Here is a 12,635-nt window from a genome sequence, read left to right on the forward strand (position 1 = left end):
TAGAACAACACTGGGTTGCTCGCTTCAGTGAGAAATAAGCACCTTTGATTATTGACCATTTCATCAAAAACTGTAGGTAGACTAAGAAAAAAATATGATTTCCTTAGGTAATGAATAATTTGAAAAAATTATAAGATCTCTCTAGTAATAACAAAACTTATCTTGAGAATCTATTCATTAGTTCAATATTTCTTTTTTGAAAATTAGAGAAATAGTCTTTCCTTTCATTATACTGTTTGTTACATAGTTATGATTTTTATAATAAATGTAATTATTATTACAGAGAACAATTTCTCTGACATGATATTTATGATGTTTATTTTTCTAATTTGTGGTTTTCAAATGGAAATTCACAACCACAAATTAAAGAAGATATTGGTGGAATGCCCTTTAATCATTCATAAATATATAACATATATTTTTGCAAGTAATATTATATAACATTAATATTATAATAATGTATTTTTCAGATAGGACTACTTGAGAGTAAACTATTTTTTAACTAGAAAGATAAATTATGGGAATTTTGAATAAGTTTATATAAATAACCACAAGAATGAACTTAGAGCAATTCAGGATTAAGGTACTACTGCTCATAATAAAATAAATAATTAATCTATTCAAAATATATGTAAATATGATAGGGTTATAATTTATTAATTGTAATTTAAACAAATATTTGCTAATTAATATTAGGACGGAAAGTCATTTATTGTCTTCTGTACTGGATAACTATGCATAAGCTCTTGTTTTATTTATGAATATAATGTCTTCAGTGGCCCTAAGCTTGGAAAAACATATTTTATTTATAAATATTTTTATGGATGATTAAAAGTCAGCAGAAGGCTATACCACCTGCACTCAAGCAAAATAGAAATAATTCTTCTTTATGATATAGTGGATGGTTTTCCCTTATTTACCAGAACAAAAACATCAAAATGCATGTGGGAAAATCCAGTGTATTATTTTATATAAGATAATATTCATGCCAGGCACAGTGGCTCACACCTGTAATCCCAGCACTTTGGGAGGCCGAGGTGAGCTGATCATGTGAGGTCAGGAGTTCGAGACTAGCCTGGCCAACATGGAGAAACCCTGTCTCTACTAAAAATAAAAATTATAAAATTTAAAAATATAACCGGGTATGGTGGCTTGTGCCTGTAGTTCCAGCTGCTCAGGAGGCTGAGGCAGAAGAATCACTTCAACCCAGGAAGTGGAGGCTGCAGTGAGCTGAGATTGCACTGTTGCACCACTACACTCCAGCCTGGGCAACAGAGTGAGACTCTATCTCCAAAAATAAAATAAAATAATGACATTTACATGTCTCAGCAGTAAGTTTCAGAAAAATTATTGAGCTATGGATATAAAGATACTCTTCCTTTCTTATTTAAATCTACTGTGTGTTTTTTTTTTTAGTGAAAGCCGTAAACATCTCTTCATTGTATTTTATTATGACTATTATTGTTATAAGAAAACTGTTATCTTGTAGCTCTAATAAAATATATGGTGGAAACAGTATATTGTTTTCAGCAACTTCAAAATCCTTTTAATGGCCTATAAATGGTGGCTAATAAATTATATTAAAATCAGAGAAAGTTATACCTGACTCTGACAGTGCGTTTAAAAGCCCATTTGGCTGTTAAATTTGTAATAGGAAATTGAGTTTTTAAAACTGATATAATGTAGCTATGTAGTATCTTGCTCTTTGTGTGTGTGTGTGTGTGTGTGTGTGTGTGTATATATACACTCATGAAATTTAAAGGATCAAATATAACTAAGTACCATCTGTGTCTCTTTTTAGATTTTGAATAACTCCTCCACCTTGAATTGTCTAAATTGTACCTGTTTCATAATAGATCTTCAAAATGTTACTAATCTGAATTTACAACTTTATATCTACATGCAAAATAAATTGTGTTTATTTTGAAAACTTCATAGATGCAGCTCTGTGGAACTAGGTAATACTAGTCGAAAATTATAATTAATTGAAGGTCACAGATTAAAGGTATAAATTATAATAAAGTTTTTATTTCAAACTATGAGCAATGTTGGAAATAGTAACAAAAATACAGTGCCAATTTTTCATTGTAGTATTTGGGTTACTCTTGATTTTACTTGTAAGTAAATACTATCAAAGGTTTGGAGATTATACTATGATTTTAATATCTTATTTTCCCTTAATTCACAATCTAGATAACTATACAATAAAGCAAGTGGCCAGGTGCGGTGGCTCATGCCTGTAATTCCAGCACTTTGGGAGGCCGAGGTGGGCGGATCACGAGGCCAGCAGTTTGAGACCAGCCTGGCCAACATGGTGTAACCCCACCTTACTAAAAATGCAACAATTAGCTAGTCATGGTGGCGGGTGCCTGTAATCCCAGCTACTGGGGAGGCTGAGGCAGGAAAGGAGAATCACTTGAATCTGGGAGGCGGAGGTTGCAGTAAACTGAGACCGCACCGTTGCACTCCAGTCTGGGGCTACAGAGTGAGACTCTGTCTCAAAAAAAAAAAAGTAATAATGCACCCCAGTGTAAAAAGATGCAAAAAATAAAAAATAGTCATGTTATAACTTTTTTCATTTAATGTGACACATTAAAGAAATCCTTGGAAATCAACAATTTTCATAAATTCATTTTATACAATCAAATTAGATACATTTTGCAGTATGTACACAGTAGCTGCTAGTGACCACACAAATTTAAAATAAATGAATACACTTCTAATTGTCAATTTTTACTTTCTAAGTAACAAAAGATTGTTTAATATGAGCCAAATGACATAAATTAAAAAATCTTCATTAGCAAGATGATTTCCAAATCTATACAAAAATTAGTCTGCTCTTAAATAATTTTTGCCAAGAAAAAAATATTTAGCATGTTGATGACTGATATTTATTATGCAAAAAGAGCCTTTCAAAAATGTTTTAATATACTTTCAAAGATTTTTAGTAATATTTAAATATTAAAAGAGTAAAAAGACACAGATTAAGGTAAGTCTTTTTGTACAAGAATCCACTTTATCACTTTATTTTTTTTCTCTAGAATAGTTTGGAGGAGAGAACAGGGTATGTACTTGGCAAAAAGAAAAAAAAAAGAAAAAACAAAAGTGAATTAAAAAACTGGTAACTTAATTTTTAAATAAGGTTACCTAGATCTGTGGAAATTTTACTGACAGTGTTATTTATGTACATGAATTGATTTCTGAAAAAACTCATAAGCACTGTGTGTAACTAGAAGGGCCTAAATAAGGTTACATGTCCTATATCATCTGGTCAGCCTAGATAACAGTGACTAACAATATTAATCGACATTTATTGAGGACTTACTATGGGTTAAAAACCTTTCTAAAGTTTCTAAACTTTTTACAGGTACTCATGATATTTTCCTCATTTTGCAGATGAGCAAATTCAAATGTAGTTGAATTTGTTTGGGTAAAGTCAAATACCCAGGATTAATTTTTAAACTTGTTCTCAAAATCCTGCTAGTAAAACCATCATTATTTAACAGTCTTTCATTAAATAACAAAACGTAAAACTTTATTTTTTGTTTTCTTTTATGTGGAGATGGCGTATCATTATGTGGCCCTAAGCTGGTCTGGAATCCTGGGCTCAAGCAATCCTCCTGTTTCTGCCTCCCAAAGTACTGGAATTACAGGAATGAGCCACTACCACCTTCTAATCATGATTCTTTGTTAGTCATTAGACACACTTCAAGTTTCTTCTAAGGGTGTAAACAACAGGTAAGAGTATTCCTCCTATCCATACAATGAAAAGCATCCTGGCCGACTGCAGATTTATGACTTTTCTTGATCCTATTAGACCAAGTGAGGTTGCAAGGTGAAAAATAAAAATAAATAATGACTCAATAATAGGGGAAGACGTACTTGTGGAGAGACGTGAGACATAAGCACTGTCTTGCATGGGGTACACACAGTACACACAGCTATACATAGTTAAAATAATTCAATTAGGATGTTTTAATGAATAGGTGGAGGAAAATGTGGACTGGCGGGAAGCATGTAACTCCTATAGGATGCTGGTATTGAGAGATTCTATTCCAACTTACAGTTTTTATTGCTGCTGTTCATTTGTGAAGAAAGATCAACAAATAATGTTCCAATTATGACCTTGGTGAAAAGCCACTGAATTTGGCAAAAGGGAACTGGAGGAGGAAAAAGCACATACCCAGGGGAAAGGGCAGAAATATATGCTTGGCTCAGAACAATGGAGGTGCAAGAGCACTGAGGACGCCATGCCCTCAACACTCAGGGCATGAGCCAGTCTAACATTGAAGTTTAATCTGAGCAGCAAGAAACATCTGTCCACGGCTTTCCTCACCAGCGGACTAACCAGCATCAAGTAAAAAGTAATAGCAAAATACTTAAGGGAGATGGGCAGGAGAGACATACGTGTACGAAATGATATCCATTCTGTGGCACAGCGTAAAAGGAACAATCAGAGCTGAGTGTGGTGCAAGCATTTACAAACACCCTCTGGAAAACCACCTTTCATCTAAACATAAGGTTACAGCAAGAGCAATGGTTCTTACCAGCAGGTCACCTTTTTCTCTCCCAGGAGACATTTGACAGAATCTTCAAATGATTTTTTTTTCTTATGACTTGCATCTAACATGTAGAAACTGTTAAACATCTTACAACATACAGGAACCCTTCCCATAAAAATGTGGATTAGCTAATCCAAAATGTAAATGGCATTGGGAAACACTGAAATAGGAGAATTTGTAGTCTATGTTGCTCTAAGAGTAACCAGAGCAAAACAAACAAACAGACAAACAAAATCTAGTCTAAATCCCAATAGTTTAACCCATAGGGATTCCCACAATAAAGGCTTAGAATTTTAAAAAAGTGCTTACTGCCTTTCTTTTTCTCACTTTCTACCGTCTTGCACACCATATCTGACTTTCAACCAAAAATTGTAACACATACAAAAACACAAGGAAATTTTTTTTTTACAAAGTTGCCAGGAAGCAAAGCAATCACCAGAAACAGACTCAGAAATGACACACATGTAGTGACTATTTGACAAGATATTTGAAATAACTGGGATTTTATTTATTTATTTATTAGAGACAAGGACACGCTCTGTCACCCAGGCTGGGGTGGAGTTGCATGATTGCATGATTCTAGTTCAGTGCAGCCTCAATCTCCTGGGTTCAAGTGATCCTCCCATCTCAGCCTCCTGAGTAGTTAGAATTACATGCATGTACCACCATGCCTGGCTAGTTTTACACTTTTTAAAGTAATTTTGACTTTCTTTTTAGATTCAGGTAGTACATGTACAGGTTTGCTATATGGGTATATTGCATGATGCTGAGGTTTGGGATGTGATTGATCTCATCACCCAGATAGTGAGCGTAACATCCAATATTTAGTTTTTAAACCCCTGCCTTCCTCCCTTCCTCCCACCTCTAGCCTCTAGTAGCCCCAGTGTCTATTGTGCCCATCTTTTTGTCTGTTTCTACCCAATGTTCAGCTTCCATGTACAAGTGAAAACATGTGGTATTTGGTTTTCTGTTTATGTGTTAATTCTTAGGATAATGGCCTTCAGCAGTGTATATTCTGCCACAAAGGACATGATCACGTTTTTATGGCTGTATACTACCCTGTGGGCTATCTGTACCACATTTTCTGGATCCAGTCCATCATTGTTGGGTGCCTAGGAAGATTCTGTATCTTTGCTATTGTGAATAGTGCTGCGATGAACATACGAGCGCATGTGTCTTTTGGCAGAATGATTTATTTTCTTTTGGGTGTATACTTAGTAATGAGATAGCTGGATCCAAGGGTAGTTCTAAGTTCTTTGGGAAACCTCCCAACTGCTTTCCACAGTGATTTAGCTAATTTACATTCCCACCAACACTGTATAAGCAGAATAACTGTGATTGATTATGTTAAAACTCTAGTGGAAACATAAGATTACATGGGCAATTTCATCAGGGAGGTAGTAAAGAAACTAACAGAAAGAATTGGAAATGCGAAGAAATAAAAACAGTAAAAACAGTGAAGCATGCCATTCACGGACCTCTCACAGCTGAGAAAATAATCATGAACTTGAAGACGAATCCATAGAAAGCAATAAAACTTAATGTGAGAAAAAAGAAGAAAATAAAAAGCATCTGAGTACTGTCAGGCTGTATTCATTGACCTAATATATGTGTAATTGGAATTTCAGAAAGAGAAAAGGGAACAAGGAAGAAGTAATATATTTAAATACATGATGGTCTAGGCATTTTCAAAGTAAAATGAGAGCCAATCACATATTTGAGATACTTAGAAACACTAAAAAGGAAAAAGATTAAAACAAAAATGACAATAAAGCAAACAACAACAAAACAGTATCCAGGCGTATCTTATTCAAACTGATGGAAAAAAATAACAAAAGATACCTTGAAGATACAGGAAAGGATATATACAAAGGAATAAAGATAAAATTACAGAAGACTTCTTGTCAAGAATCATGCCAGCTAAAAGATAATAGAAATAGTTCTTTAATTTGCTGAAAGGCAAAGAAAAATAACGATGACAAAAGCTATCAACTCATCTGTATAGATAATAAAAGTATATTTCAAAAATAAAAGAGAAAAACCATTTCTTCAAACAAGCAAAAAAATGAGGAACCAAACAACCAGCAGACGTACTCTACAAGGAGTATTAAAGGAACTTCCTGAAGAAGAAAAGTAATACTAAATAGAAACTAGACTCTGCACAAAGAAAGAGCCTCAGAAACTGAACAAATTAAGAGAAAATTATGCTTTCTTATTTTCTATCACTCTTAAGAAAACTGAATAGCTCAGGCAAAGCTAGTAACAATGCATCACATATTTATGGTTTATATAAAAAGTGTGGCAAAATAATACAAATAAGCGAGTGAAGCGGTTGATAATGCACTGTTGTAATCCCCGTATGCTGCACACAAAGTGGTACAATGATATTTGAAGGCAGAATCTAATTAATTAAAGTGATATATTGTCAACCTAAAATAACTTAATAGTAAGAATAAGTCTTGTATGAAATATGTAAGAATACATTTTTATAAATTGTGTAAAGTTGTATTTTGAAGTGTTAAAGCAGGTCAAAAGTAAGTAGTTGTGAATAGGCCTACCTAATGGAATTTTTAAAGAAATTTTAAAATTACAAAAGGAAGAAGGCAGGCAAGCGGCAAAGGAAGGTGGGAAGGCGGGAAGGCGTGAAGGCGTGAAGGCGAGGAAAGGCGAGGAAAGGCGAGGAAAGGCAAGGCAAAAGGCAAAAGTCAAGGCAGAGAGAGAGGGATAGAGGGAGAGAAGAAATTTACTCCTGGAATTATGAGAGGTTGAAGAAAAAGGAGTCTAGGCTTTGCCCGTGTGTCAATAAACTCCTATCTGTAAAGCGTTAAGCTATTTATCACAGAAGTGGGGAAATGATATTGATAAAGATATCATAGAATTGTTAATTCTATATATGTATACATTGTGAAACAAGCTGTGAAGGAAGCTATGATTTCTACTGGGAAAGCTGTGGAAATGCTTCTGGTTCACTTTATTTCACTATAAACTTATTTTAGGGTTTTGTTGTTGTTATTCCATGAAAATTAAATTGATAACAAAAATATTTACAATGACATTAGTTACAATAAAAGTCTTCTTAATATCCCAAAATGCACTCCTTAATCTTTTCCAATCTCCTTTTTGTTTTTCTGTTTCTTTGATTTCTTTGGGTTGCCTCTTTGTATTTTCCTTTGTCTCTCATTTCACTATTTCGCATACAAAAACTGCACACATACACAAACTAACACACATTGCATATAATCTAATATTTCAAGTGAATTAGGCTTTGTCTTATTAAATTATGCTATATTAATCAATGAATTATTATATGTGCTCTGATATGTATACATCATTATGAGGTTAGAAAAGCCTGCATATGTATATACTTTGATATTTGAATAAATAAATGAACATTGGATTAGAAACAAGATGCTTGGATGAAGATAAGCAGATATTCATCATCTTTCTGCATAAAACAGATGTACGTGCTGAGTATTGCTTATCCAAAATGCTTGAGATCAGAAGTGTTGAATTTTTTTGAATTTTGGAATATTTGAAGATACATATGTTATTTTAGGGGTAGGACCCAAGGTTAAACATGAAATTAATTAATTTTCCTATACCCTTTAATAACATAGCACAAAGCTAATTTTACACAATATTTTAATAATTTTGTGCATGAAGCAAATTTGTGTTAAATATTCACTTGTGGAACTTCCCACTCGTGGCATCATGTTGACACTCAAAAGTATTTTGGATTTTGGAGAGTTTTGGATTTTGGGTTTTCACATTAGATGTGCTCAATGTGTATGTGCTTGAATTGTAAACTATGCTTCCATTAGACATAGAATCTTTTTCATTTGTAAATTACCACTTTTTAATGTTTGTTATACTGAAAAGAATTCTACCGTGCAACTTTAATCTTTCTTCTTTAATATTCTACTCTCTGTGAGAGCTTGGAATGAAGTTAGAAACCCAATCACGAGACAAGGCTGACTTCACTAAGGTTTTTGGCCATGTGCTTGAGCAGACAGACAAGGCGTAAGTTCTATTTCTGTGAGCATTGTTTGTTGTCTAATGGAATCAGAGCCTCTGAACATTGGTGACTTTGTGGGAACACACTGGGGAACAGATCACCCTAGTTTCTGCAATGTTTCACAGAGACATCAAAGCAATTCACGCTTGCCTGCCTTGTTAAATGTTTGAAGTCTTGACCCAAATCTAGATTTAAATCTCCTTTAAAAAGATTCCTATGATGGGGTTCATGAAATTGTGCATAAATTCCACAGCTACGTTAGTCCCTACTTTTAATTTTTGTCTTCTTGTTTTCTAAAAAGAAAAATAACAAATTTTATCAAAATTGTGAATAAAATGCACTTTTTTCTTTATAAGAATGACCAGGTATATTGTTATAAAGATTTTCAGAAATAAAATATCATTTTAACTAAAGTCTAAAGGTGACACGTTGCTTAAGCATAGAGCAATCCATGGAGTTTTGTGAACTATTTATGATGCATTTCAGTAATAGATTATAAGGTCTGTGCTGAGTAATAAGTAGAAATGGTCAATGACAAATTTAGAAACATTTTGCTTTTTCTCAGGTGACCATATATTATTTAATTTCTTCCTTTATAGAGGGAAATTAGTCTTCTCAATAAAATCCTAAATAAATGTGAGCCATGGGCAGGCAACTTTGACCTCAATAATCTATAGAAAGCCAAAATAATTCTTCAGTGAGTCTCAGTTACTACAATGTGATGGGTTTATTATAGAGGTTCCATGTGAAACAAGGTAATTAAGTCCTGCTCAGATTACAGCACAGGACTCCAAAATTGTCTGTAACACTGACCTGCTGTTCTAGGGTTATTATGCAAAGAACAAAAAAAAAATCCAAATTCATAGGCTCATAAAATGGCCATGTAATGTGAGCTCTTACATATACACTGTCGAAAATAAGACTGCATTTCTAAAATGGCAAATGATGTATTTTATTATAGGGAGGGAGGTACGATGTGTGTGAGGCAAATCCAGTAAGAAGTGAGAAAAAACACAGATTTTCCCATAAGATATACCAAAAGTGAGATCATTTAAATCTGGAAAGATAAATGTTGAGAGGATATAATGTAATCTATACAATTTTAAGTGTGAACATTAAATATGTACTTGTTAAACAGATCCTTGAACTCTAGCACTCTTTATAAATACAAGATTTTTTTGTGTAAAATGCCTATTAGGGTGCAGGGTACATGCAGAATTAAATTTTATTCTCAAAATCTAAATCAAATAAAAGACCAATAATGGAATTTCAAGATTGTAAGAATAGTTGTATTGAGTACATTATTTTTAAAAATAAGTTTCTGGAAATGCTATTAGATTTCAAAATACAAGTCATTATTTTGGAAGACTTCAATGATAAAAAGTAAGTCTGTATGATAATTAGTGTAATTATTCTTTGAGGCAGACTTTTATTGTTAGCAATTTAGAAGTAATACTTCTAGTTATTCACACATATAAGAATACTTATTTGTGAAATTATGAGGGTCACCATCAATATATTTAAACAAATTCACATTTTGAGTTAGGATTTGGCTTATAGTTATTCAAGATCTTTCTATATACGGTGTCAATATTTAAATTTTATAAAACCTAAGATAGGAATAATTAATGTGGCAGATTAGCAGGAAAAAAGATGAGTAAAAGGAGAGACAGAATGAGAAAAATTAGAAAAAAATATAGATAATATTAAAATTGATACACATTTTCAAACTATTACTAACTTTAATCTAATTACCATTTAATCAGTAATGTCAACAGGCTTCAAGAGAGTCCATAAAATTATAATGTTAACCTTTTCTTTGAGTCACCAGAAAGGATTTGTTCAACATTTGTTTTCATGTAGCATAGTGATGATTGAAACCCAAAATACAAATGAATGCCATATAATGAAAAGACACATGCTGTGTGTGACAGATAAACCCTTCATGCAGCGAGAACAAGCCATTTTTAAATAACCTTGTTAATACCCACACTTTACTTGAAAATGTGTCAGAATAATTTAAGATAAAATACATACAAGAAATGTAATATTTACAATAATTTGTCCTGTTATGGTAGTAAATATAAATACAAATTATGTAAATATATGATGATATATCATACGTTACCTGTGTATTTTGATACATAATTAGTGGTTTTGCAAATATTTTTGTTTATATATAGCAGTGTAGAATATCTGGAAATATACAATGAAAGGCTTAATTGCAATAATAGGTTAAAATGTGTTAAAATGTGTTGGGTATTTATTGTCTCTTGTGAGCAATCGTCTCTTCTAAGAATTTCATCCCCTGCTACCACCTCATTCCATCCCTCCTCTCTAACCTTATTTAAAAATAAATTCAAGCCAGGCACTGTGGCTCATGCCTGTAATTCCAGCACTTTAGGAGACCGAGGCAGGGTGGATCATCTGAACTCAGGAGTTCGAGACCAGCCTGACCAACATGGCAAAACCTGGTCTCTACTGAAAATACAAAATTAGTCAGGTGTGGTGGTGGATGCCTGTAATGTCAGCTACTTGGGAGGCTCAGCAGGAGAATCGCTTGAACCTGGGAGGCAGAGTTTGCAGTGAGCCATGATCACTCCATTCCACTCCAGCCTGGGCAAAAAGAGTGAAACTCCATCTCAAAAATTAAAAAATAATAATAAATTCATACATTTAAAAATAATGTTTTGCTTACTATAGTGAAACAAATGATGAAGTCAACTTTCCAAGAAAATGTCAGATTAAAAAAAAGTAATCCTCAGGTATCTGTGAAAACCATACATTCATTTAGAGAATACAGTAATATAATTAATAAATGGATTTCACAAGACCACTTGTAATAAAAACAATAATCTAATATCAATTGATTTACCTTTTTAATAAAGAGAAAGTGAGATTTTGAAAGACATAGTTATGCATAGATATTAAAATAAGAAAAAAGAATATAACTGGAAATAAAAGCACTTGATTATGAATATAATTCCAAGTTTAACATCATTTCTCTAAGGATTTTGAGTAATTTCCCTATTGTCTTCCAGGATCATTTTCTTCAAAGAGTAATTCACAAATTGCCATCATTATCATTACTTTGGATCTTGTTGCTTGTGGGGCTGTATTTTAGTCTTACTGACTTGGACAGAATACAGAAATCTGTTTTAACTTCTCTAGGCGATTAAGATACATATTAAATTTTGAGAAACACTACTTCTATAATCTGTTGTTGCAGAACGTGAGTCAGATGCCAGACCAAATATCATTCAGTTATCGAGGAACAACACCCTGTTTTTGCCACCCCAATTTAGATTATTTTATCTTAAATATGGTATAATTCACTTATACTTTGTGGAAACTCTTAAGGTTTTGCCTAGAGTTGAGTGTCAGATGTGGTGGGGATATGGACTAAATCCACTCTAACTTGAGTGTAGAGCAGAGGGATGAGTGTTATTACCTTTCACTACTGTCTGTAGTAGAGACTTCTGGGCACAGAACCCTGCAAAGAATAAATCCATGACACTAAGCTGCATTCGGCTGCGTTAATTGTGTTAGGCTATCATTTTCTACACTTTGAGTTTAGATTGTTTTGAAATCATTGTTCTTAGCACTTTGCATTCTCTTTCAACATAAATAACCTTCTTCAACTGTGAGAACTCATTAATTTAATTGTTAATATTAGTTCATTCATTCTTGGATTTCTAGTAACTAGTAAATGGGATTTTTAGATTTGTCTTCCAAGTCATTATGTACTCCCATTTTTTGTCTTTATTTTACTCTATATTCTCAGGTATTTCATTAGTTCTAATTTTTCAAATTATATTAATTTTTATTTAAATATTTTATATTGTTAAGAAATTTCCTTTTTTTTACTTTTAAAAACATCCTATTGTGATTATTGTATTATTTTCTTATATATCTGTATTTATGTACAGTTACTTATTTTGAGGGTAGACTTAGTGCTTATTTTTCTCTGACTTGGCTTGTTGGTGTGGTAGTTGGTTCATTTTGTTTGATTTTTAAGCTTTTCTTTTATAGCTTGAGTTTTCTCTTTTTCTATTGAG

The sequence above is a fragment of the Chlorocebus sabaeus genome, chromosome 2 (assembly GCF_047675955.1).
Source record: "Chlorocebus sabaeus isolate Y175 chromosome 2, mChlSab1.0.hap1, whole genome shotgun sequence".
In the NCBI taxonomy this organism is placed as follows: Eukaryota; Metazoa; Chordata; class Mammalia; order Primates; family Cercopithecidae; genus Chlorocebus; species Chlorocebus sabaeus.